This window comes from Miniopterus schreibersii (assembly GCF_964146895.1).
Source record: "Miniopterus schreibersii genome assembly, chromosome: 1".
Classification (NCBI taxonomy): Eukaryota; Metazoa; Chordata; class Mammalia; order Chiroptera; family Miniopteridae; genus Miniopterus; species Miniopterus schreibersii.
Window position 1 is genome coordinate 93309113 of NC_138101.1, and position 27717 is coordinate 93336829.

The 27717-nt window shown below is 34.5% G+C and overlaps 1 protein-coding gene across 13 annotated transcripts in view; it reads left to right on the plus strand.

Annotated features, from left to right (window-relative positions):
* Positions 1-27717, plus strand: part of LRFN5 (leucine rich repeat and fibronectin type III domain containing 5) — a 275105-nt gene that overhangs the window by 112780 nt on the left and 134608 nt on the right. For 9 of the 13 annotated variants that reach the window (XM_081120205.1, XM_081120194.1, XM_081120206.1 and 6 more), the window contains exon 2: positions 16952-17127. The exons of 2 other annotated variants lie outside the window; for them this stretch is intronic. The gene's annotated coding sequence lies outside the window, so the exon portion shown is untranslated. Of the gene's footprint in view, positions 1-6298; positions 6506-16951; positions 17128-27717 lie in introns of all 13 variants that reach the window. 2 more of the 13 variants (XM_081120200.1, XM_081120203.1) reach the window with 1 other exon arrangement.

Here is a 27717-nt window from a genome sequence, read left to right on the forward strand (position 1 = left end):
CAGATCATTTATTTGAAGCTGAATTTACATCTTCTTGGAGGAATGTAATCTTAATATTGGAAGTTGATTTAAAAGTCATTCTTAAGTTAAAATGATGAACTGCTTATTAGTAACAGCTTATTTTAAATAACATTTAAAATTGAGGTAAGTGCTTCATAAATTTCAAATCAGTAATTGAGGTAAAGCAGCCAAAGTCAAGCAGCATGGTATAAGAAAAAAAAAATTTAAAACAACACCATCAATAACAGAATTTAAAAAATATTCAGCCTTCAGGTTTGAAAAGTATGGGTATTAGTACTGGCAGTGCCTTTGGCTGCATATGTGACATTGAGCCAAAGTATTTTTTCTCTGTGTATGCCTAAAATATTCCAACTGTGCAAATGAGGTGAGTGTTGGGAAGTGAGGGTGGAGGGGAGGATAGGGGTGCAAATAATCTCAACTGCAGTTGCTCACTCTCACTGCAGAGAGGCCAGTTGTAGATAAATGGGACTGAATTTGAATCTAGGATAGTATGGAGATGTTAACCATCTGGTACTATGAGGAATGAATACCGAAAAGGGAAAGATGGCCAAAACCAAAAGATCAAAGAAAAAAAATCACCATATTTATGTCTTCGCTTAGGAGTTGATTATTAAATGCTGTTTTTGAGGTACCAAAACTAGCTTTATTTTTCAATATCTCTGTTAAGAAACACTCAGACCTTTTTTGCTGAGTGTTTTGGAAGGCTGCATAGCACTTAGGGTTTATTGAGAATATGACAAGTCTATTGGAAGAAAACATTCTAAATTTATTTTGGCTTTTTGTGCAATTTTGTCCATGATCTATTCCCCTACCCCCTCAAAAAAAAACCCCACTTTTGTTTCTTCTTAAATTCTTCTTTAGGCATTTCTTCTAGCTTTAATCACACAGATTTACATTAGAACATCCTTAAGGAGCTTTTATTTTTTCATATCAAGCAAACTGTTTTGTTTTCATGACATTTCAAGAATACCAGCTCGTTCTTATTTTCAGGTCAGTCCTCACTTAATGGGAAGATTCTGGTGATGATGGCAATGTCACTCCTCTGTATGTGGTTTTTACAAAACCTAAAAGGCTGTACCTGCTTGGAAAATCGGCCATTACTCACATTTATTGGATAAACTTGCAGGATCAGCAATCACTAAGAGTACATGCAGACAAAATTAGTTGGTGTTGCTTCTTTTTGAAGGAAACACAAATAAAATGGTTGTAACTACCTCTTTGAGAGTTCAGGCTAACAGCTTAAAAAAATCTATAATTCAGACGAAAATAAAAGACAAAAGAATCTCTCAGCAAAAACGTCTAACAGTGTCAGAGCCTTGTATAGATAGATCATCTTAACAAACTCAAAGACTCTCAAAGACAGAAAAACACACCCCTGTGTATCCCTTTTAAAAAAGTGACAAAAAAAGTTCAACTATAAAAATAAAACAAATTGAAATCCATTTTCTGTCTATCTTTTAATAAGACAGGTGTGAAAGATATTGCATGATCCTTAAAATTTTCTTCTAAATCCTTTTTAAATTAACTCTAGGATTTCCTTTGAAACTAAAAATTATAATCTTTTTAGGATTTCTAATGTTCTTTTTTAATTCTTCATCATAAGACAGTCCATAAGTCTACTGCCTAAGAATGGGAAAGTTTCCAAATTTTATAGCTGTCTCCTATCTTGAAGCCAAAACATTTAACGAATCTCTTGGTTTTAATGTTCTTAACTCAGTTGAATGTCTGAACATTTTAGATGAGAGACATTTTTATCACTATGACAAAAATGGCAACTTTAATTTTAATGACTCCATCAAAAATTGATCAAGTATGTTGTTTTTGTTAGGTCTTTTAAAAGATGAACTTGCAGGCAAGCTCTCCCTCTCTGGAGCAGGCCCTCACCTTTCCCTTCCCACTCTCCTTCCCTCAGCCTCTGGACCTTTGCCTTTCTCCCTCCTAAGCTTCAAGGGCACTTTTTTGCTTCTGTAACTTGTTTCCTGAGCTTAAGACCACAGCTGGCTCACTTCTACTACCTCTGTAACTTTCTAAATAAACTTTCTGTTATAATTTGAAAAACAAAAAAAAGAACTTACAAACCAACAATTTAGAGACCTATCAGTTTTGGCTTTAAAGCTTCCCTTTAGCTCAATACATGAATTAACCATTTATTTACACATGGCATCTTGTAAAAATGAATCTGAATTGTAGTTAGAAATCCAGAACAAAGTTTTCCAACAGGAAACTCACTTTTTGCAAATAATTCAATCAACTATCAAAAACTATATCCCCATCCTCACATTTTTTTACATTAATAGTTTCCTGTTAAATAGAGGAAAGTATTAATTTGAGTGAAAATACTTTTGTACTTTCAATAATTTCTTACATTTGTTAAATAATGCTTGAACATCTCTTGATATTTTAAATAGTTTTATGGAAGATTTTTTTTTTAAATTGAATTGCTTTTTAAATTTTATTTTGAACCCAGTATTTTTTTCCCCATTTTAAAAATATTTATATTTACTGTTGAAGTATTACAGATGTCCCTTTTTTCCCCCATTGACTTCTTTCTCCCCATTCCTGCCCCCACTCCAGGCCTTCACCACACTATTGTGTATGCCCCTGGGTTATGCACATATGCATATAAGTTCTTTGGTTAACCCCTTCCTGATGCCCCCACTTCCTACCTTCCCTCTGAGATTCATCAGCCTGTTCCATGCTTCCATATCTCTGAGTCTATTTTGTTCCTCAGTTTAATTGTTCATTAGGTTCCACATAAATGTGAAATCATTATGTACTTTCCTTTCTCTGACTGGCTTATTTTGCTTTGCATAATACATTTTTTATTAAATTTATTGGGGGGACTTTCGCCAATAAGATCGCATAGACTTCAAGTATATAATTCTATGATACATCATCTGTATATTACATTGTATGCCCACCACCTACAGTCAAATCATTTTCAGTCTTCATATATCTGGCCCCCTTTGACCTTTAGTACCCCCCACCCCTTCCCTCTAGTAACCACCACACTGTTTGTTGTCTGTGTCTATGAGTTTTTGTTTGTTTTTCCCATTTTCCCAGTTTTAAACTGAATCATTTTCAGTTAAATGAATTCTCTATGAATAATGTTCATTTTGCTAAATATTTAGAAATGATTTTAGAGTATTAAGTATTTTAAAACATCTATGATTATCGGAAAATTTTAAGAAGGTAATATTTTATTGTCAAATAAGTGAAGAATAATTCACTTAATGAGAGTTTTCTGGAAGAATTAGTACTTATTTTAATAGCTAAAATGAAAGTACAAATAAATTACATATTAAAACTTGAGAATTAATCTTCTTAATCAAATCTATAGTCCTTTTTGCCCCAAATTCTTTTTCTGGTATTTGAATATTACAATTGTGGGTTTTTTTTAAGAAATAAATCTGGAAACATTTCAAATCATCAGTGTTATTCATGGTCATGCTATGAATATGAATAAAACCATAGAAATCAATACAACTTAACAAAAGGAAGACAAACAATCCAATTAAAAAATGGGCAAAGGACCTAAATAGACACTTTTCCAAAGAGGACATACAGATGGCCAAGAGACATATGAAAAAATGCTCAACGTCACTAATCATCAGAGAGATGCAAATTAAAGCCACAATGAAGTATCACTTCACTCTTGTCATAATGGCAACCATGAACAAATCAATGGACAAGTGTGGCAAGCATGTGGGGAAGGGGGAACCCTGGTACACTGCTGGTGGGAATGCAGACTGGGGCAGCCACTACGGAAAACAGTATGGAGATTCCTCAAAAAGTTAAAAATGGAACTGCCATTTGACCCAGTGATCCCACTTCTAGGAATATATCCTAAGAATCCTGAAACACTAATCAAAAAGAACTTCTGCGCCCCTGTGTTCATAGCAGGGCAACTTACAATAGCTAAGATCGGGAAACAGCCCAAGTGCCCATCAGGAGATGAGTGGACAAAAAAGCTGTGGGACATTTACACCATGGAATACTATGCAGCTGTAAAAAAGAAAGATCCCTTACCCTTTGAGACAGCATGGAGGGAACTGGAGAGCATTATGCTAAGTGAAATAAGCCAGTCAGAGAAAGACAGGTATCACATGATCTCAGTCATATGTGGAATATAATGAACAAAATAAATCGATGAACAGAATAGATCCAGAGACATAGAAGCATGGAACAGACTGATGAATCTCAGAGGGAAGGTGGTGGTAGGGGAGTAGGTGGGGAGAGATTAATCAAAGAACTTATATGCATAAATTAATAACCCATGGACACAGACAATTATATGGGGAAGGCCTGGCAGTGGCAGTGGGGTGGAGGGGATCAATGGGGGAAACAAAGGGGACATCTGTAATACTTTCAACAATAAAGATAAATTTTTTAAAAATAGACTTTTTAAATGGCTGTGTTCTGATTTTGTTTACCTTTTATTGCACAAATGCTGTGAAATGCTAATTAAATTCCATAATTTAAAAATAAAAGTCTTCATTGCTTACCACTAGTTCAGGAAATACTGAGCATAATAACCATGTCTCTAGTCCCTTTAGTCATATGAAAACTTACTTCTAGCAAAGTTTACTAAATTTACAAGCATCTTAATGACTTGTATGCATGGGATACTTTTCTGAAATCTGAGACTAGAGTGGTAGATAGATAATGCATGGGCCATGCAAGAAGATGGGTAGGTAGACAAAAAACAAAGTGTCATAAATACTACGTTTATATTATAGGAAGTCTAAAATATAATTGATCAAATATACATAGGAGTCAGGAAACGCTTACCAGAGGAAATGCAGTGTGAGGGTGGAGTGATGTAGAGTAATTATAATATGTATTTTGTGATTTTAAACATGCTAAATTTTTGCTAACACATACTGTATAATTTTCCATTTAAATAAGTACATACCAATCTTGTCAAGTCTGTTTTCCATAACCACTCTTCTGTTTTTAAACATTAGTTCTTTCCTAGTCCTCAATTCACCATTATAAATATATGTCTAACATAGTTTTATGTGTTTTTATTATGATAAATATCCTAATATGGTATTTGCCAAAGAGATGAGAGTTCTTTTTATAATAATTAGAGAATTCGAAGTTGCCTTTTCCATTTCTGATTGTTGCTAGTTTCTAATTTATATCTTTGAATGTTAATTTAGTAAAAGGCCCTGGTCTAGTTATTACATGGGTAATACCACACAATGCAGAAAGTGGACATTTGGTATCTAGATGTTCCATTTCAAAAATGAAAAGAAATATTGCTTTTATATTCCAAGTGCCTTACTTTATATGTAAAATATTTGATAATTTAAGAAATTAATTAGCTTGCTCAAGAACAACCACAACAAGAAAGTGTGAGAGAACTGAGTGTAGGACCAAGGTGTGAGTGGCACACAGGCTACACATCTTTGTCACTTTATTTCACTTTTGCTCATGGTTGAAATTATCTAAACTGTGTTTTTTTTTTTACATTATGTTTTCAGCTCATATGAATATAGGGGCTCATTTTTTTATAAGTTTGTACTGGTATCTGATGTTTTCCTCACTTTTTAAATTTTTGCCAAGCTTACCAGATTTGGTGCTTTTCAAAGGTAACCTCTCTCTCTGACTACCAGCTCTATTCCAGGCCTTCGTACCAACTCCTCACTCATATGATCTCATTGAATTCTCATGTAAAATATGTAAGATGAGATCATTGGTGCTTAGGTAAAATGACTTTTCCATAACCATAAAGCTAGTTATTGGTAAGAGTCAAAGTCTCAAATGCTGTTCTTTGTAGCACGGTGCTCATGCTGGCATCAGACAGATCATACTAAGTTTCATCTTTGCTCCTGCCACCATCCTCCTCTAAAAACCCCAGCTACGTGCTGAACGATGGAAATTGTCTCCTGACTGGTTTATCTTCTTCCTCATTGGCCATAATTAACCAGAATACATTTTTAAAATTGTAAATTTGATCACATAAGCTATTCTAGATTTTCCCCCCTCTTTGTCTCAGATAGAAGAGCTAAGTTTGGAAGATAAGGAGTTAGCTAGGCAAAGAAGAGGGGTAGGATGGTACAGGTGGAAGAAGCAGCCCATCCAGGGGCCTCACCTTTCCAAAAGGCAAGTTGGTTTGAGGATTTGCAAGTATAATTGGAGATTTTCAAAGTTGTCTTTGAAAGTATATGGAGGTCAGGGCAGGGAGAATGGTGGAAGCCAGATGCATATGGGCCTTGTGTATCATGCTAGAATCTTACTTGTGACATATAATCTGATTTGCATTTTATAGAGATAATCATTACTCTGGTGGCAAAATGAAAATATGGAGGAAATATTGTCTGTGATAAGACAGAAGCACGGATTCTCTTTATGAAGCTGTTGTATTAATGCAGGCGAGAGGTAGTGAAGTACTGAATTACAATAAAGGGAATCAAGAATGAGTGCAAATAGAACTGGAATACTAAGGACATTGAATCAAGAGAACCGGATTGATTAGGTGAGAAAATATTCATCCTAATATCAAGTATTTATTGCCACTGAACTATTGCAATAATTAAGAAGTAGAGTTACTGATGCATGTCAGAAAACCAACACATTTTAATAAAATAATTTAAAAAATGGTAACTTCAAGCCAACATCAATAGAACTATATGCACATTTTAAAATTCTCTGTACCTTTTATTTCATATTAATATATATTTTCTATTCAGCTTATTCATTTTTGATATACTGAGATAAATTTAAACGTATATTGCCCTTGGCTCCAAAATAAATTGAAAAAGTGTACATAAATGATTTACCAATCTGGCTCCTATGAATTGAATTTCCATTTTATTCTTATTGCTCACATCTTTTATAGTACTGTCAATTTTCTTCTTTATTAACATGAAGTTTCTTGTGCCTGAGTAACTTTTTCTATAAATGTGAAAAATAGAGTTGAGTGGAAAGAGACCTATGAGAAGCCATAGATTCTAGTGTCTTTTATCTGCTATTCAATAGTGGCATAGCCTTGTGCACAGTGACTTCTTATATCTAGACCTGGGAAATTAGATCAATAGCAACGATACCTGCCTCGTAAGGATATTTTAAAGGCCAAACTAATTAAGTTGTATGGAAAAACTTTGAAAACTGTAGAATACCCAAAGAAAATACTAAAATTGGCTTATATTTAATTCTGAGCTCAGTTACACCTATGCAGACCATTTGACTAATGCATGTAATCACTCTAAAGAAAATTAAAGTGTGCTCTTCCTTAGAGATTGAAAGTTTACAGAGCTAATAGCACTTACAGTAAAATTCAAATGCACACATTTTCAGAGTTATAATCCAAATTACAGTTCCTTTGGTCAGGCATCAAAATCACAAACTAGAACATACTGAAAAAATAATTAAAAAACTATATCTCCCTCACACACTTGTATTGGAATAGGAATATATTACTTATAGATAATGTCCTAGGAATTGAGATGAATTTCTCATTTATATTTAGTTTTAAAATTTACCATTATAAATTCAGTGATTGAGACATACACATATATATTTATCTCATCACTTTATGAGAGGCCTCTCCAAGCAGAACCATGCTCTGAGAGTACTGGGAAGCCAGTTTGCTTCTGAAGAAGGGCCTGCCTAAACCTGGCTGTCTTAGAGGCAGTCCCACAGGATATTAGCATTGGAAGGTATCTTCATGACCATCCTCCAACCATAAGTCTTACACAAGAATGTTGTCTTTGATATTCATATAGAATGAACCTATCAGCAAACAACAAATTCAATGCCTCCAGCCCATCCTAATGTGGAACTATTCAAATAGCATGTTCTTAATGTAAAAATAAGATCCCCATGCAATTTAATCTTTTATTCCAAATCATGTTTTATGACTTTAACACCTCCTCTTCCTGCTCCCTTAAAAATTGTATTGGAAGAAATCTTCCCTGTATATTATCTCTTTCCCAAGATCTAATTTCCAGTTTTATTTTTCAGCCATTTTTCATTTGCAATGGTTGAGGTGGGCTGTACTTTCCTTGGATGTCTGTCTCTAGGCATGTCCCTCCGAATTCAGAGTGAGACACATTGTATTCCAGATATAGTTTGGTAAGGACCAAATAATTCGCTGCAACTATCAGACTTGCTGTTCTGGATGTTTTTTTTTCTATTAATGAATATTGAGATTGCAGCCCTGAAATTGTTGACCCTTAGGGTCATGGACACAATTGATACCTTAAGTGTGTTTCATGTAAACTGCCTTTAAAGACATATCCTTCAACCTACCATCTAACAGCTTAGTTTATGAATCTAAGCATCTTTAGCTTTGGCTCTATTATATTTCATTTTGACAGTCTTGGCCCATCCATTAAACCTATGGAGACATTTTTAAATCCCAGTTTTGTGTCAGTCACAGCATCACAGATTTAATAAGCACTATTTCTTATATCTTCCTGTAAGTCAATGTTAAAATGCTGAACAGGAAAAGACGAAGGACAGCAGGGTTACTGTCTAATGAAATAATGTATCTGAAAGTGCTTTGCAAACACTATTTTATATTCATCTTGGGTTCTGCGTCCTTCCTTCTGTCTTTTATACATACCACTTTATAATCTGACCGTATGGGAATTTCTTCCTGAACAGTCTTCGTGGTTTCCGTAACTTTCTTTCCAATAACTTCTTTGTCATCAAAATCATTTCTAATTACATCATACAGGTTTTACTTTTAGAACTTCTCTTTTTGAGTCATCTTTTCTCTTAGAAACTCTATCCTCAAGAGATAACTTCTCTGAGTATTTTAGTATATGATTTTCCTTTATTTGCCTTTTAAAATATTTAATTTATATTTCTTGAGTGTCTGTTATATGTAGCTGAGTGTGCTTGATGCTGCAGGGCATGGAGTTGCCCATGGGATGTTGCTGGACTTCAAAGAGCTTATAGGCTGATGGAAGAGCTAAGGCACATGATATGCCATTAGCGATTCATTGTAAATTGATACCTCCCACTCCATTCTCTTAGGTCTTCCCTGTAGTTGTAAATGTGACTTTAAATATCCCCCTCCCCCATTCCCACAAAAGAAGTAATCCTTGTGCTTCTAGAAAATTTCTACATCCATATTACCTATTAGGGTGTTTGCAGTGGTTCCAACTCCCAATCTCCGTGGTTTTTATTTATCTGAAATTGCTCCAAAATGTGAATCCAAATGACAACTGTTCACCACTTGTCCAGGACCCACAGCCTAGTGTTTAACTCACTGACTAATATATAAGTTCTAGTGTTCATAGAGTGGAATACTACAGCTTATATATTTAGAGCATGTTCTCTCTCTACCTCTCTGGATAGATGGATAGATGGCTTGACCTACAGGTATACTTATTTATCTAGTGTTCTGACATATACTCATGTGGGTGTACACATTAGAAATAATGTATATATTGCTAATATACTATAAATATAAAATATAACCATTTCTAATATACTGTATATAGTATGTCCTGTGTGAGTTCAGTTTATGTACACCATAAATTCTTCTGTTTGGACATATACATTTTAAGTAAATTTAATTTTTAATGTAATTTATTAAGCATTTTCATCAGAGATTAAAGTAATATTTTAAAAACAAAGCAACCACCACCACAACAACAAAAACATGGAATGACTCCTATTCATACTACTAAGCATTTTCTCTCACTCTTTTAAACCACCTCACATTTTCCAGGCATTGGAAATCTATATATTTTTTTAAAATTTTGCCTAAAAAAGGAAAAGTATCAGTGATGATCAGGTAAAGATTCTACTCCACCTCAGCACAGCAGGGCACAGTGGTTCATCATTTATCATGCTACATTTTTGGTGCAAAACTTAATTCCTGTCTTATAATAATGCCACTGCTGCACTCCTGCACCCAAATGAGCAGCAAGTCAGTCTTTTACAGGGACTGATGGACTTAAGCTTTTTCCTAGTTTTTCTGTAAAACATACTATATTTCAGATATAGTTTGAAAATGACTAAATAATTCACTAAAAATGTAAAACTTGATGTTCTGGAAATTCCTTTTCTGTTAATGAATGCTGAGATTGCAGCCCTGGAATTGTTGATTCCCAAGGGTCACCTTTAGAATGATGTACCATGATGTAGATTCACTGCAGTTGTGGAGAAATAACACAGAGACCCCCATATGCCCTTTATCTAGTTTCTCCCAATGGAAACATCTTGCATAACTGTAGCACAACATCTCATATCACATTTGGAAACTGACACTGATACAATCCACTGACCTTATTCAGATTTTATCAGTTACATATATTGTGTAGGTTTATATTTAGTTTTCTAAATTTTATCACATATGTAGGTATGTATGAAAGTCAAAATACAGGACAGTGCTATCAGCATGATACCTCCTGCTGCCTTTTTTAAAATATATTTTTATTAATTTTAGAGAGAGGAAGGGAGAGGGAGAGAAAAATAGAAGCATCAATGATGAGAGTCATTGATCAGCTGCCTCCTGCATGCCCCCTGCTGGGGATCAAGCCCGCAACCCAGTCATGTGCCTCAACCCAGATTTGAACCTTGATCTCCTGGATCATAGGAAGATACTCAACCACTGAGCCACGCCAGCAGGGCTTCTGCTACCCTTTTATAGCCACGACCACCTCCCTCTTCCATCCCTAACCCCTATCTAGTATATATAATTTTAAAAGAAGAAATGTACTCATGTATTACTTGTATAATGAATATTAATAAACAAATGGTACACACTTTCTCATCTACATATTAAAAATTGATCTGGCTTTTACAAATTTATGCATGATTCAGAGCTCAGAATTTCATGTTTTGAAATTCTATTTAATGTATTTGGAAAATTCTTATGTTTAGAGAATGTACAGTATAATGGTTTCTTTATAAAATAATTTCTAATTTCACCTGCAAACAGTGAAGATGTGGAGAAAAGGAAGGAAGGAAGGGAGGGAGGGAAGGGGGCAGATGTAGAGGCACCTGTGGTGACCCGAGAGTGAGTATGGAGAGCACAGTCCTCTACCGGAGCCAGTAGCTGGACACCTACCTGATCATCCAGATCCCCCGGAGCTGCTGCTGATTCCCACCAGCCTTGTGTATACTAGGTATAGAGCCTGCCTCCGCAGGATCCCAAGAATGAGCTTAAGAAATGGCCTTTTTCCAGGCCCCGGGAGCTCCTCTTTTGTCCTTCCACAGCCCTGGTTACTAAATATTTTATGTACATCAGCCTGAAAAGAACTTCTGGCTGTGCAAGGGTCCCTTAAAGATTTTCTGCTTCAAGTCTCCCTTTGAAATCTGCCCTGAGCACAAAATTGTGGTAATTTTTCACCTGAAAAGAATTTTAAATGCCACCAATAGAGCTAGATGCTGATTCATTATTTATCAGTCCTATTCCTTGTACTGGGCTGTCGGCTCGGAGCTGGGGGCACAGAGTAGCTGGGCTCAAGAGAATTGCTGGTTTCCCTGAGTTTGTTTCTCTAAAACCCTACGTTCATAAAGACCAAGAATCAATCCCTTAAATGGAAGCTAAGTACTTAGGGATCTGTGATGCGACTTAAAATCAGAGCAGTCCTTGGGAAGCTCTCAAATATTGGAGTGGAGCATTAGGAGGGGAATTCAGGAGCAGATAATGGATATAAATATGAAACTTGAGGGTTAATTAGAGAAGGGAGTCATGCTGACCCTGGTCTCCAAAAGTCTGGGCAAGATCTGGTGCCCAAAGAGAGTCTTCTCTTGTCCTGTTTGGTAATAAATAAAATGTTTACTGTTGTAGCTCTGATATGTAATCCATTCCTCTTGATATATAAGATCTCTGATATGAATATTTCATGTCTGTAAAATGACGGATCCCGCCAGCAAAGGAGCGGTTGCTTTCCTTGAGGTAATTTTTTTCCCCTTTTGCTTCCTATTGCTGAACTGTACAGCTTCATAAATAATTTTATTTGCTGGAGGAAGAGAAAGTGTTTTTCATAAACTCATTATCCAGGACTGCTTATAGCTGTTGGAAGGACAAGGTCTTCCTTAGTCCCTCAATTTGTGAGGACAGTGCAGACTTGATTGTACAAAATACATTTTGTAAATGTCGTGCTCTTCACCTGTAAATAAATATGGTAGCAAATACTTACAAAGTAAAAAGTGCCGATCAAACTTGTCTTATGGAAGAAAAAAAATGTTTCCAGAAATTAGAAATTCAAGGAAATTTCAAGAAAACTTTTAGCAGAGTAAACTTATTTAGGGAGTGATATATATATTTAAACAATTATCTCACTATTTATAATGTTTTGATTGTGTCATTTAAGAAAATATTAGTTATATAAAGAAAAATACTTCATTAGCTTTATAATCTTTAGGTAGGCCCAATCTTTAGTTAGGCCTTATTTTACATTTTTGTAAATTTATTTTTTGTATTAGAATTTTGCAACCACGATTTAGTAAATAGAAGTTTTTTGTAATTAAGGCAAATTATGATAATGCATTTTGTTTCTTCACTAAATCAGTTACTAACTAGTATCTGTTTTGTTATAATGAACTATCCATTATTTTCACTTTGAAATTTAGTGAATGAGTTAGATCCTTAAAAATATTTCAGAGTCAACCCCACCTCTACTCATCCTCTGCCCTTCTCAGAAAAGCCCTTCAACTTAGTTTGTATCTTATTGAAATATACCCATCACTTAAAGTTATTTTCTTGAGTTGTTAATGGGAAATTACAAATGTAGTAATAAAAAGTTCTAGGTGACCAAGATTTATGTTTTATTTAACTGCTGAACTCTTGCTATTAGAGGAAAGGATGATTAGTTATCATTTACAATGTGACATTTACATTAAGCAATAAATGCTCTAGTGGCACATTAGTTTATTTGTCATATGACCCTGGATGTGTACAATAATTATAAACATTTTCCTATAGCTGAGTATATAATACTATACTTATATTCAGTAACACAAATGCATTTTCATATTCAGTCATATGAATCCCTCTGCATATTTATGCATTAAAAACTCATTAATGTGAAGTGATTTTCAAATTTATTCTATGTTTCTTGTCTAACTTTTTTAAAGTTATTCCTCTTTTTTAAAAAACATGTTTTATTGATTTTTAGAAAGAGAGGAAGGGAGAGGGGGACAGAGAAAGAGAGAGAGAGAGAAGAGAGAGAGAGAAGGAGAGAGAAAGAGAGAGAGAGAAACATCGATAAGAGACAAACATCCATTGGCTGCCTCCTGCACACCCCCTTCCAAGAATCAAGCCTGCAACCCAGGCATGTGCCCTGGCTGGGAACTGAACTAGCGACCTCTGGGTGCATGGAGTGACACTCAAAAAATAGACACACCGTCCAGGACTAAAGTTTTTCCTCTTAATAAAATAGCATTTCTTATACCCTCATTTTTTTAGTAGGCCACTAAAGATCATGGCCATATTGTGTCAAACATTATATTATTCTATGATTATTAAATAAGTGAATGAGTTGCAGTGAAACCATATGATTCATTTTCTCATATATTCCAAAACAGCTGGCTTTTGCATGACTTTCATCAAACATCTGGATGACTAAATGTTTAACTTTTGTTTTCACACAAGGTAAATACAATTAAAGTCTAATGTAGGACACCGCCCTCATGTTATTTATTTTGTACCAGTAGAGATAAGGTGGAGAGAGATTGCTAATTATACCATTTTGTGGATTTATAATTGTTCAAACTCAGTGGAACTTTAAATTGAAGGAAATGCTTAGATCATATTACTGTTATTTTCAGATATTTCATGGTTTTTTTGTGTTCAATGGGTTAAAACTCAGGGCAACCTTAGGAAAAGCTTCCTGAGGAAAACAAAATTATTGCATGCCTACAATGAATACAGCACCATGCTTGGTACTTTCAGATATTATGCCTTGAATTAATTACAGCTTTTTTGTAATATTATTGTTGTTTTTTTCTTTTTAAAAGAAAAACTGAGTGATATGGTCATTTCTATGATTCTACTAAGGTTTATAAGACTTTAAAGTCCTGCCTTTGCTGATAGTGAAATAGGAATCAAAGTACAGATGTTCCCTGACTTACGATATTCAACTTACAATTTTTTGACTTTATGATGGTGTGAAAGTGATTCCATTCAGTAAAAACTGTACTTCGAATTTTGGATTTTGATCTTTTCCTGGGCTAGCGATATGTGGTATGATACTCTCCCATGGTGCTGGGCATTGGCGATGAGCCACAGCTCTCAGCCAGCCAGGCAATCACAGGGGAAGACAACTAATACTATACAGTGTATTCATTGTTTAGATGACTTTTTCCAATTGTAGGCTAATGGAAGTGTTCTGAGCAAATTTAAGGTAGGCTAGGCTAAGATATTTGGTAGGTTAGTACATTAAATGCATTTTCAACTTAAATTATGTGTTTTTTGGGATATAACCCCATTGCAAGTAGAGGAGCATCTGTAATGTTCAGACAACTGATGAACACTTAGCAAACACATAGAGGGAAAGAAAGTACTGTTAGGGGCTGGAAGGGGTCATGAGTCTCAGTTTTATAAAATATATTCTGAATAACTTCCAGAGTTTTGCCCAGTTTCCTGAGTTCTTTCAGAGTTTATTATTGGCATTCAAGATAATCGTTAGAGGGAGAACCATATTTCTTGGGAATACTTGTACATAAGCAATAACTGTTGCCAGATTTTCTAAGATTATGTAATAAGGCCAACATAGCAACAACTTGGAATTAAGGAATTGATCAGATTTTCTTAGGAGATGTTTTATTTCAGCATGCTATCAAGAAGAAAAGGAAATACTGGAAAAATTGCATTGTTAGAATCCCAATCTAAGATGTTTTTGGCGTTGCACTGGTCAAAATATATGGACTAAAAACAAGCACCTTATAAATGGTAATACATGTTTTACATAGCTGGCACATATTAAGTGCTTAATAAAAGATATGATAAAAAGGAAAATGTTATCATTGATAAATAATACAACCATACATAAAAAGAACCTTATCTGGGGAATTGAATTTAGATAGAATTATAGCAGTTACTATGCTCTTCAAGCTAAAGTGGATACATGTAAACATTGTTGGTCATCAATCCTTTTTGTTGTTGTTAGAATAATTATAGGAAGTGTTTATATTTTGCTATCATAATGCAATAATATAAAACAATTATAAATTCAAGTTCACTCTTGCTTTATACTGCCTCTTTACTACAGAAAGGGGGACACAGAGTTTCAAAAGCAATGAGGCTCCTTATTCTAAACACTTTACTTCTAGGAATTTTATTATATATGTATTCACTCATGTGTGCATGGATACATGTATATTGACATTGGTTATATCATTTTATAATAACAAAAGTCTGGAAATATTTTCAATTGGAACACGTGAGCAGATTATGTTGTATGCATATGAGAGATATTTACTGATAGAATGGATGGGGTTGCTGATAGAAGACAGAAATGGAATGATCTCTATGATGTGTTAAATGAAAGGCATAGGACAAACAGGGTACTGTATTCTTAGATCTGTATAAAAATCTATACACACATACTCTACATATGCATGAACCATTTCTGAGAGGATGTACTGAAATGTGAAATTGTTTCTGAAAGGAATGTGTCTTGCTTTGGAGGGAGATTACTTCCAGATTTCTTGTATTTTTATCATGCATGTAAAAATGTAAAAATTAGATTAAAATATTCATTGAAAGAAAATGAAAAGGCAAAGAATAGCTGTCTCAAAATGGTTAGCATATGATTAATTTTTATTTGTGTGTATGTCATATGAGTTATTCTATTATCATAATAAACATTGTTTGTAATATAATTTTTGAAAGAGCATTTGTTGACACATTTTCAAAGATAATTTGAAATAAACTATAACTTACTTTTATTTAGCTTTACCATTAATCTAAGCATTGATTTTTAGCATTTCTGAGTAGTTTCAGTACAAACTTAAGCAATCAGTTAACTTTCTTTTTAAATTAAGTCCTAATTATTGGGTATCTCAGGACATTATAATCACTCTCTTAAATTTTGACTTTGTAAGCTCATTCACACATCTTTACAAATGGAAACAGCAGGAACAATAAACTTAAACTGAGTTATCTTTGTATCATCTTTGATTTTTTTTATTGTTACTCTCTGTAATTATATTATTCCTCACTTTTGCTTCTGCATATGAGATAAGTCATAGCCTAGTAAAATAACAATGCTTTTATTCATTTCAAGAACATTTTTATAAGTTCAGCCCATTTCTGCATTAAGAATGATAGTAGTTGAATATCAGTTGGTACTATTATAAAGATCTAGGGGAAAGAGTTAAATATTGTGTCTCAAAGAGCTAGGTCTGTTATTATTTAGATTGACATGGAACCCTTTGAAATAGGTAGAAATCAGTAATCTTCTGACATAACTTTAAAATATCAATGGGATGTCTGTGCATTTTCTTCATAGACTTATGTGTTGAAATAAACAGGTTTTCTCAATTGAAGAAAATGTAGGCAACACGACATAAAACTATTAGCTCCATGAGGGCAGGATTTAAGAGCTTCATTTCAGTGATATATTCCCAGTGTCATGTATCTCATACACAGTATGTGGTGATTATACATTCGTTGACTAAGGCATATTTTTAACATTATCTTATAGGTTGAATTAGTGCAAATGCAATAAATAAAATTGAACTATATGTCTGTTGATTGTTTGAACTATCTTCAACTATAAAATAGGAAGACTCCTTCCAAAAGTGAAAAACAGAATGCTGGCATATCTATTGGAATCGGAGCATATTGCCCATTCCACTGGAAAGCCTTTTTATGCAAATCAATTTAAATTCTATTTAGTGATATTCCTGATACAGGTTGAGGTTGATCCCACAGTTAACAGCAACTGTATTTATCAAAGATACTTCCTAAGCATATTTTGATACACTTTTTTTGTGCTTGTCTCCTTTGAAGAGTCCCTGTAACCATTCAGCCAGGTGTTGGGAAGCCATGTAGTAGCTGAGAACCCTCACTTCTGACACCATCCTCAGACTCAGCTTTGGAGATGCTTTCACCCTGTCAGTCTTCTGCAGCAGCCAGGCAGAGTGCTGACTCCTTCACAGTGGTGAGGAACTCTTCTGGCTCCAGAAGTAAGTTGATTGCCTTCAGTTTGTTAATCGCCAGTGGGTTTAAAAACACTTAGGAGAGGTTTACTAAAAACCTTGCAAAGTAATGTACAAATTTAAACCAGCATTATTCACTGATTGTTTTTTATTTCTTTTTTTTTTTTTTTTTTAGTAATATCTTTCTGGAGACACAAAATCTACAACTTTTCATGTCAATGACCTATACCTTTTTGTAATTTTCTGATTTTTTTTTAGTATTGCTTCACAATGCATTGTCATAATTTATATTTGCAGCTTTGAGGAACAGACAAGGGAGAGATTAAAATAATAATGTTTGCATATGAGTAAAAAAAATACAAGTATTTCATCTAAGTAGCTTGATTAATGATTTGTAAAGATGAAATAAAATCCCTGGCCTTTTGCTTCTGAAAATAAAGCACTTTTCCCTGGGCAGTGCGGCTCAGTTGGTTGTAGCGTCATCCAATACAGTAAAAGGCTGCGAGCTTGATCCCCAGTCAGGGCACATACCTGGGTTTCGGATTCTGACCCTAGCTGGGGCATATACGAGAGGCAGCCAGTCAATGTTTCTCTCTCACATTGATGTTTTTCTTTCTCTCTCTCCCTTCCTCTCTCTAAAATCAATAAACATATCCTCAGGTGAGTATGAAAAAAAAAAATCAAACACTTATTCTATGACTTTGATCTCTGTTGCTATATGGAGGTTACTGAGTGGAACTAGAAATAGCGCTTTTTCTGATTGGTTGGATTATTGAGTGACATGTTCTTTGCATGTTGCTGAAGGAGACTATGGCTGCCTATAAATATGAATACTGAAAAAACTGAAGAAAAGGGAAATTACATATAGGAACATGAATTGAAATCAGGAGGCAAATTCCCAGCTACATGTATATTTTGGGGCTTTCTAATTTCTAGGTAAATCAGATAAATGCATCAATTACATAATTATTTATGTTCACAGGATTTGAAAAGTCAAGACAATTTCTCTGGAAAAGTCCTTACTTTCCTGGTCCATACTTATGAGTCTATTAGTTTGCCACTTTTATATTTTACTTAGTTTAAATTTGATATATTTCTTTTTATCCCTTCTTCTCGCAAATATTTGATATAGGTGTCTCTTGCTACTCTTAAGGATATATTTGTATTAAAATGTCACCAAACAGAAAATGATATGGGTGTATTTTTATAAAGAGCAAGGTTTGTTGTAGCTGAGATTGTCTTTTGGTAATCAGGTGCCTAGCAATTGAAATTGTCTTGAGAGAAAGGGTAGAAGACACTTAATAGCCTTAGTTTATTTTGCTGCATACTAGAGCTTCAGCACACCAGCAACAGAAATGTCTGTGCCCTTCAGAGAACTTAGAGACTGCTGTTATGAATTTATTTCTGAATCTTGGTGCTATAGATTACATAAGATTTAAAACAGGCAGCCAGCATGTTGTTGCTAGTGTGCTCAAAATAACGTGGAAGGGCTACTTTTAAGAGACAAACAAAAAGGACATATTAGGTTATATTGAGATTGATTTATTGTAACTATAACTGTAGTGTAAAATGATTAGTCTAAGTATGCAGAAGACAGATTTGAAGTCATTATTTTAGTGTAGGTTTCTTCTATGTATATTTTATTAACCTGTACTCCTTTGGTACATGATTTATTCATTTATCTTAAGAATTGCTTTTGTTGCTTAGGTCCTTGAGCTTTTTATTAAATAAAGAAACTTGAGGAAGATATTCTAGATTTTTTATTTTTTACTTTCCTTAAGGAAATGGGGGAACCTGTCTAAGCCTGAGGCCATTTCACACATTTGGAAAAATAAAAATGTACAGAGTTTGTTTCTTAGAGACCATCACACAAGAAACTCCAGAGATTTTATCTGCCCAAACAATTAGATAATTAATGAATTTTTGTTTTCCATGAATAAGGCTGACTTTTTAAAAATAAAACATCTGATTTTATGAAAGCTGTTAGAAAAGGAAATATATTTACTGATATAGATTCCCTTGTGAAAATCACAAGACTTAGTTAATTCAAATACATTTTCATTTACTAATGGCAATAAGGCCAAAGAATTTACTTAATTAACCTGGCAATAGAAGGCTAAACAGAAATAATTTATATATTGAAAATGTCTCTTCTGAGTTAATGCTTAATTCAATTTTTTAATTACCAGTCCATTAGTCCATAGAAGTAGAATCTCCTTTTTCCTTTCTATTTTTTCTTTGGAGTAACATTAGGCTGAAAGTCTTGCATGGAATTAATCACCCTGAAAAAAGAGAAAAGTAAATACATTCCTAATTAGGTTCCCCAAATTTCAAATAGCTCATTGAAAATTCATAGCACATCCATTAAATCCCTTTAAAAAATAAATGGAATACTGGGAACTTTCTTAGAGGAAATAATGAATGGAGAAGTGGTACAGTAATGAGGCAATAGAATATCTATTAGCGATTAGTGCAAGGAGGTTCAAGAGTTGGTGGATGTTATGACAATTATTTTTCTCACTGTGGCATTTTCAATTCATCTTGGCCAGTAAAATAGTACGTTTGTCTGTTTCTGCTGTTGTTTCTTGTTTAACTAAAGCACTGATAAATTTAAACAATAAACACTAACATTCAAACGGGAGATGTATATGCCTGTGTAAATAGGTGTGTATGTATCTAAAGATAGTTCACTGTACACATAACGCAATGATGATCACTCTGCAAAACTAATATGCCTACTATATATTAAGGTATGTTTAATTACATCGAATATATAATATTTAAAATACTTTTATTTTTCTGAAACAAATTGCCTAATGTTTAAGACTTTTAAATACCAACTCTGTCCCGGCCGGGCGTGGCTCAGCGGTTGAGCGTCGACCTAGGATCCAGGAGATCGAGGTTCGATTCCCGGTCAGGGCACATGCCCAGGTTGTGGGCTCGATCCCCAGTCGGGGGCGTGCAGGAGGCAGCCGATCAATGACTCTCTCATCATTGATGTTTCTCTCTCCCTCTCCCTTCCTCTCTCTGAAATCAATAAGGATATATTTAAAAAATAATAATAAAATAAAAATCAACTCTGATAACATTAATTGACAGTGTTTTAATCAGTTATCATAATAATGACAAACATATCATTTGATACTTCCTAGTACTTTTTAATAAACATTAATCTTTTTATTCTTTTCTTTTATTTTTTTAATCCTCACCCAAGGAGTGAGGATATTTTTTCCATTGATTTTAGAGAAAGTGGAAGGAAGAGGTAGGGGGAGAAAGATGGGAGAGAGAGAGAAAAACACATCGATTGGTTGCCTCCCACCTAGGTGCACCCAAACCTAGGGCAGGGATCGAATCTGCAACCCAGGTACCTGTCCTCAACCAGGAATCGAACCCTCAGCTCTCTGGTGTGCAGGCCAACCCTCTAATCATGTGGGTCAGGGCAATTCTTTTATTCTTGCACTACCTCTATGAAATAATTTTAAAAACTATATGTTCTCTCAACCAGATAGATTTATTTAAAAAAAAACATATCTGTATTGATTTCAGAGAGAGGAAAGGAGGGGGAGAGAGAGATAGAAACATCAATGATGAGAGAGTCATTGATCAGCTTTCTAGCCCACAACCCAGGCATGTGCCCTGACCAGGAATTGAACCCCAATCTCCTGGATCCTAGGTCGATGCTCAACCGCTGAGACTTGCCCCGCCGGGCCAGATAGATTATTTTATGCTTAATATCTTTAGGTATATATTTATATACTTGAAATCATACCAGACACTTAAGCCACAAAAACACAGTTAGGAAATTAGGGTTGTCATAATATGCTAACCATGAATACTAAGGTGGTTACATGAATTAGGTTTAATAATCTCAATTCCAAAAGGTAGAACAAAGAGGAAACATGTTATACTATGCAGTGCTCCTTTTGATAAGAAGAGAGTATAAAAAATTCTCAAAGAAAGCAAACTTTGTAATGATTCTCATGAATGTATGAATTTTGTGTCCAGTTTGATACATGTTATTACCTAAGTGCCTTAAATTTAACATGTTGCAAACTAAGCACTTGGTTCTCTTTTCAAGTATACTATTTTGATATTTTTGAGCTCAGTATATGACTTCACAATATCCCAGAAAAATTCCAGAAATCATCTTGTCACCTCTCTCCTTCATTCCACAAATTCTGTCACCTAATCTGGTCATATTTACCTAAAAAAAAATCTTCTGGAATTCATCCACTTTTGTCCATTTGGGACGATCAGCACCCAAATAATATAATATCTCCCCTGGGCTACCCTAGAGGCTCCTAACTTATTACTCACATCCACAGAGGCACCTATTCTGTCTATTCTCCAGAGACAGTCAAAGAGAGCTTTACAGAAGACAAGATTAAGACGTCATATTCTCTAAAGACATATGGACAAAGTTCCTGTCATGGCTTACCATGCTCTCATGGTTTAGCAATTTTCTAAATGTGCCCAATTCATCCCAAGATGCTCCCTTCTCTTTGTGTATTCCTGGCACAGAGGCCCTTAGGTTCTTCTCTGTCATGTGACCTCCCGCCTAGGTCTTTGCACCTAGTTGTTTCTCCCTGCGGGGGTCATTGCTCCCAATTATTTTTTGCCTAGTATCTCAAAGAGCTAGTCACCTTCAGAATGGAGCCTTTCTTGCTGTTCCTGACCAGTTTATCTTCTCTTATGTGTTCTCATAGCACCATATAACTATAACTCGTTGCAGTTTTATGTCTCTTTGTGCATTTATCTGATAATGCTGACTTCCCTTCCAGATTGTAGGCACTATAAGGTCACAGTCCATGTTCATTTTGATCGTCATTGAAACCCTTTATTTATTGTCGGCTCTATGAGCACAGGCAGAAAGTCTCTCATGCTCTCTCTCTTCTCCGTGTGTGTGTGTGTGTGTGTGTGTGTGTGTGTGTGTGTGTGTGTGTGTGTTTTAAGACAGAAAATTTCTGAGATCTGAAAAAAAAATCATAGGAGTATCAGGGGAAGAAAATTGTAACAAATAAGAAGTGTTGGCACTGGAAAATTACTGCTTAAATTTTGACTTTCTGCCAATTTTTCTCATTTCTTTAGTGACATACTGGGATAGTTTTCCTTGGAATTGTCATGGCTTTTTAAATAAAGTTCCCAAAACTATGATCGACTAAAAAGAGCCAGGCCTCTGGATTTCTAGAACTAATAGCAAGTAGCGTCATGAAATTCTTCTACTCCTGTATTGATAATGATAATAAATATGAATGTTCAAATGTTCGAATACGAATGTCAAACCCAAGGCACTGGTTGGTAAAGTAGAGGAAGCTTCTCTCTACCGTGTAAAACATGAGCATTCTTTTGATTTTTATCTGAGAAATGAAAGGTTCCAAGGATATCAACTGGAACAAAATTGTTAAGAATTAACTATTAGATCTTTTTATTTTTGTTTTTGCATTTTCCTGTTGTCAAAGTTTGATAGCGCTTACTGCAGGCTCGTCATTCATATTTGATGTTTATTTTTTCAGTGCCCTTATACTCTGCCCTTTCCTCTTTTTAGTCTTAGTGCCATTTTCAGGGACTTGCTTTCAGATAGGTGAAGGATCGAGACCTTGTTCTTGCTACTATGAAGAAGGTACAAATTAAATGGAATTTTTGTCCAAAAAAAATTTATATGTCAGTAAGATAGGTAAGAGTATTACAGTGCAGAAAAAAACTACCATAAGATAAATAATGATAAAAAGCTGCAAATAGTCATGGGAGTTCGGTGGAAAAAGAGGTTACTTCCATCTGAGATTATGCAAATACACTTCTTAGTGGAAGTAGACTTGTCTAGACCTCAGAGATAGGTTTCAACATTGGGCTGTTGCTGTTAATGTGCTGATGCATTGTGTCATTTAGGTAAAAATTCCAGAAGGTAGAGAGATAATACACAGTTCTCCCAAAAGCCCTTAAGTACTGACACCAAAACTAAAAATGTCTTAGCTGGCAGTATGTGATGTCGAAAGGCCTCTGCTCTCTCTGCCTACTGTTAGTGTTGGCCCTGTGGGTTGCTAATACTACAGTTCTCACTGTGAAGTGTCCTGGGAAGAGGTCTGAATAAATGCTTTTCCTTAGGAGATAATGATTACATTTAGGCCCAGGAGAGTTGATGTCCTGGGGAGAGTACTCCTGGCAGCTGACATCAGATGCATGGCAACAATTTTAATTGCAAAGCATTGGCTATGAAACCCATTGGAAAAAAATCCAGTTTGTATGGACTCAGCCTCAGTTATTATTTGAGGTACTTTGATGAGCAACCTGTCCCACTGACTAAGCAGTTAACCTCCCTTATACCACTGTGAGTATCACTAGGGGTATTTTAGCATATGTCAGATTTAGAGTTCTCTGGGTAAAATGAGACATCTTTCATTAATATGACACTGAATGTGGGAGATTTGATAGCAAGGAAAACCTTGGCAATACAAAGGCTTCTAAAAGAAAAAATCATGATTTGCCATATGAAGAAACTTGACAGACTGGAAGAATCTATGTATAATGATCCTAAACACTAACAACATTACTAATGACATGTTTGAAAGGGAAAGACACAATGCAATTTATAGTTACTGCTACATGGAAATACATGTGAAAAAAATCATGGATTTTGTAGACATATCCTTTCTAGCTGAAAACAATATAAGAAAACCTAGAGATTTGATTTTGAAAAGTGCTATCTTAGATGATACACTTAGATAATACAGTTTTGGCACAGTAGCATTCAATGGCTAGAATGTTGAAGAACCTCAGTGGTGTTGAAAATATTTTATCATCGAGGGGGGATAAATAAAGCACACCACTGGGAATACTGACAAGCAGGAGTTGAGTAATGAGTTAGTCTCAGATGATAACCTCTTCATCATGCCTGATTGTATATGTAAAGCTGGATGGTGACCATGACCTTGCAGGATGGTAGCTTGATCTCATTTGTCTAATTAACCTGACCTTTGGACTTAGGAATATTTAATGTGTAACTGAGTTGGCATAAAAACACATTTACCCCCTCTATTTATATAGTAAACTATCAGGCAGAGAAGATTTGTCAACTGAAGGGAAAGCTGTGTTTGTGAAAGCAACTTTTTTTCCTTTTTCTAATTATCTGTTCTTGGTGTCAGGCAATTCTAAATCCATAATAAGACCTTGGCTTTCTTTTTGATCACTTGCATGCAAATATGGATTACTATGCTAAATCCTGGAGCGTTAACATACTGTTTAATATCTGGAAAACAAATAACCTTTTAAAACCTGCTTACTTATTTATGTCTTGAAGATAGAGTTCCATTACAGGCAAATGAGCACCTCCTAGATTATTTCAGTGCCTACTACAATAATGATTCCAACACAGAAATAATCTACAATTGAAAGCACGCATTTATTATTTATAAAGAAACAGAAAGATAAACATTTTTATAGTAAGAATTCTCTACTTGAAAGGGAGAACTGAAAAGGAAACACTGACAAATAAAATTATATGTACTTTAATATAATGTTTTCATTTTATCAAGGTCATTTTATGAAGCATTTTTCAACATTTCTTATACGCATCTTGAAATGAAACTGTAGAATCTCAGACTTTTAGGTTGGTGTAATTAAAGAATGGCTCAATGTATAACTGTTATAATAGAGCTAATAAGAGTGGACCTGTGGCATTCATGGATTTCATTGCTATAGTTATATGTGAATACTTCAGCCTAGAAAATGGTATCCAAGAATGAGTCACATAATAGTGAGTTCAAAAGACATTCAAAATCTGAATTACTTTTTTGGGTTTGTTCTTTTTTCATCATGACATACCAATAACTCTTATTAAAGGTATAGGGAGATTCTTTATAAGTTTTCAGCAATCCTTTACTATATATTATATTACTAGAAATCAGTATCACTGATTTATAAATATTTTGAGACAGAATCCACATATGTTACTCATGTGTAGTTGTACATGGGTACTCATGTAAAGGAATCTGTAATGCCCCATTATGGAAAGTAATGATAAATAAGAAAGATTTTGAAGAAAATGTCAAGTAAGAATCTGACAATCATGCAGTCTAAGTAGAGCTCATCCTTATCTAGTCTTAGTGGTGTCCTTAGATTTCATTTTTGCCACATGATACCCATGAGAAAAAGTAAATATTTTGTTCTCGTATATTTTAGACCTCAGAAATATCAAGTGTGTCCTCTAGACCCAGGCAGATATTTCACTCAAATAGGTTTTTTATGCTTTTGTTTCACAGAATATTTCTTGAGTCACTTTTGGAATAAATCAAGGCATTAAAAAATAGTAGCTTCAGTTATAAGATGGACTACTGTATGAGAAACTCCAAGTTAGTCTATTCCAAATAACCAGAAACACATTTGTTTACAAATTTGCAGTATACTTTTGTGCAAAATACTCCTATGGGAAGCAACAAACAAATATCAGGAACTTACTTTAGAAATGCTTACATCAAATATGTTAGAAATAACAAGAATGGTAACTCTAGACACTGGAAGCCGTTATGAGGAATGGTTAGTTATAGAGATTTATCTCTTCTCTTTTCAGCATTAGGTGCATTTTGTCATGTTGCAATCAATTCCTTGCAAATTAGTAATCTATATTTAGGACATATAGGAATTTTCACTTTACTAGAATGTAGATTAACCAGCATTCTATAATCATTCTGAATAAGTAGGAGCTTAGTACAAATTGAAAACAAGAATAAATATCAAAATATTTTATTAAAATTATACAAAATTATTATCTTGTATCACAAACCCAAATATCTTATTTTATATTATTCCAAATTGTAATTTCTAAAGCTTTTAAAAGGATCTCATGCAAGTAAAACATAAAACAGTATAAATATAAACTAAATAAATAGATATTCATGTTCATGGAGAGGAGGACTCAATGTTTTCAAGATGTCATTTTTGCCAAACTAATCTATAGATTCAGTGCTATCCCAATCAGATTTCCAGCATAATATTTTTTGGATATCAATTTATTCTAACATTTTTGTGGAGAGGCAAAAAGACCCAGAATAATCAATACTAAAGAAGAACAAAGTTTGGACTGTCACTCCTGTACTTCAAAATTTACTGTAGAGCTAAAGCAATCAAGACAGTGTGGTATTAGGAAAGACTAGACAAACAGATCAGTGGAACAGAATAGAGATCCAAGAAATAGACTCCTGTAAATATAGTCAACTACTTTCTGACAAAGGAGCAATGACAATACAATTGGGCAAAGATAGTTTGTTCAACAAATGGTGTTGAAACAACTGGACATCCATATACAAAAAAATGAATCTAGACACAGACTCTATATCATTCACAAAAATTAACTCAAAGCAAAAAAAACCCCAAAATTAACCAACCAACCAACCAACCAACCAAACAAACAAACAAACAAAAAACCTTATAGACATGTAGATGGAAAACAGTATGGTCATTACCAGAGGGAAATGGGGGTTGGGGGAAGCAGGAGAGGGTAAAGGGGGAATAAATGGTGATGGAGAGAGACATGACTTAGGGTGGTGAACACACAATACAATATGTAGATGATGTATTATAGAATTCTCTACAAAATTTTATTAACCAATGTAACCCCAATGTATTAAATAAAACAGTCTTAAAAATGGAGTAGAAACCTACATGTAAAATTCAAAACTGTGAAACTCCTAGAAAGTAACACAGGAGAAACCCTAGATGACTTTGATATGCTGATGCCTTTTTACATACATACTATATGATCCTTGATACAAATAATTGGTAAACTGGATATCATTAAAATTACAAACTTTGTTTTGTAAAAATCAATGTTAAGAGAGTGAGAAGACAAGTAAAAGACCAGGAGCAAATATTTGCAAAAGACATATCTAATAAATGAGTGTCATCCAAAATATACAAAGAAAAAATTCCACAATAAAAAACAAGCAGTATGTTTAAAAAATGGGCCAAAAATCTTAAGACACCTCACCAAAGAAGAAACACAGATAAGAAGCATATGAAAAGATGCTACACCTCATATGTCATCAGGGAAATGTGAATTGAAACGATAATGAGACACCACTATACACCTACTGGACTGGCCAGAATCTGGAACATTGACAACACCAAATGCTGGTGACGATGTGGAGCAACAGGAACTCTTACAAATTGCTGGTGGAAATGCAAAATAGTACAGATACTTTGGGTGTTTGCCTGGTCCTTACAAAACTAAATATACTCTTCCTATATGATCTAGCAATCATGCTTCTTGGTATAACACAAAGGAATTAAAAATTTATGTCTCTCAAAACCTGCCCAGAAATATGTATAGCAGGTTTATTCATACTTGGAAAAACTTGGAAGTAACCAAAATGTCCTTCAGTAGTTGAGTAGATAAGTAAACTGTGGTACATCCAAACAATGGAGTATTATTTGGAACTAAAAGGAAAGGAGCTCTCAAATCATGAAAAGACATGAAGGGACATTAAATGCTTACTAATAAGAAAAATAAGCCAATCTGAAAAAGCTACATACTGTATGATTCCAACTGTATAACTTCTGGAAAAGGCACAACTATGAAGACAGTATAAAGACCAGTGGTCACCAGGGGTTTGGGTGGGGTGAGAG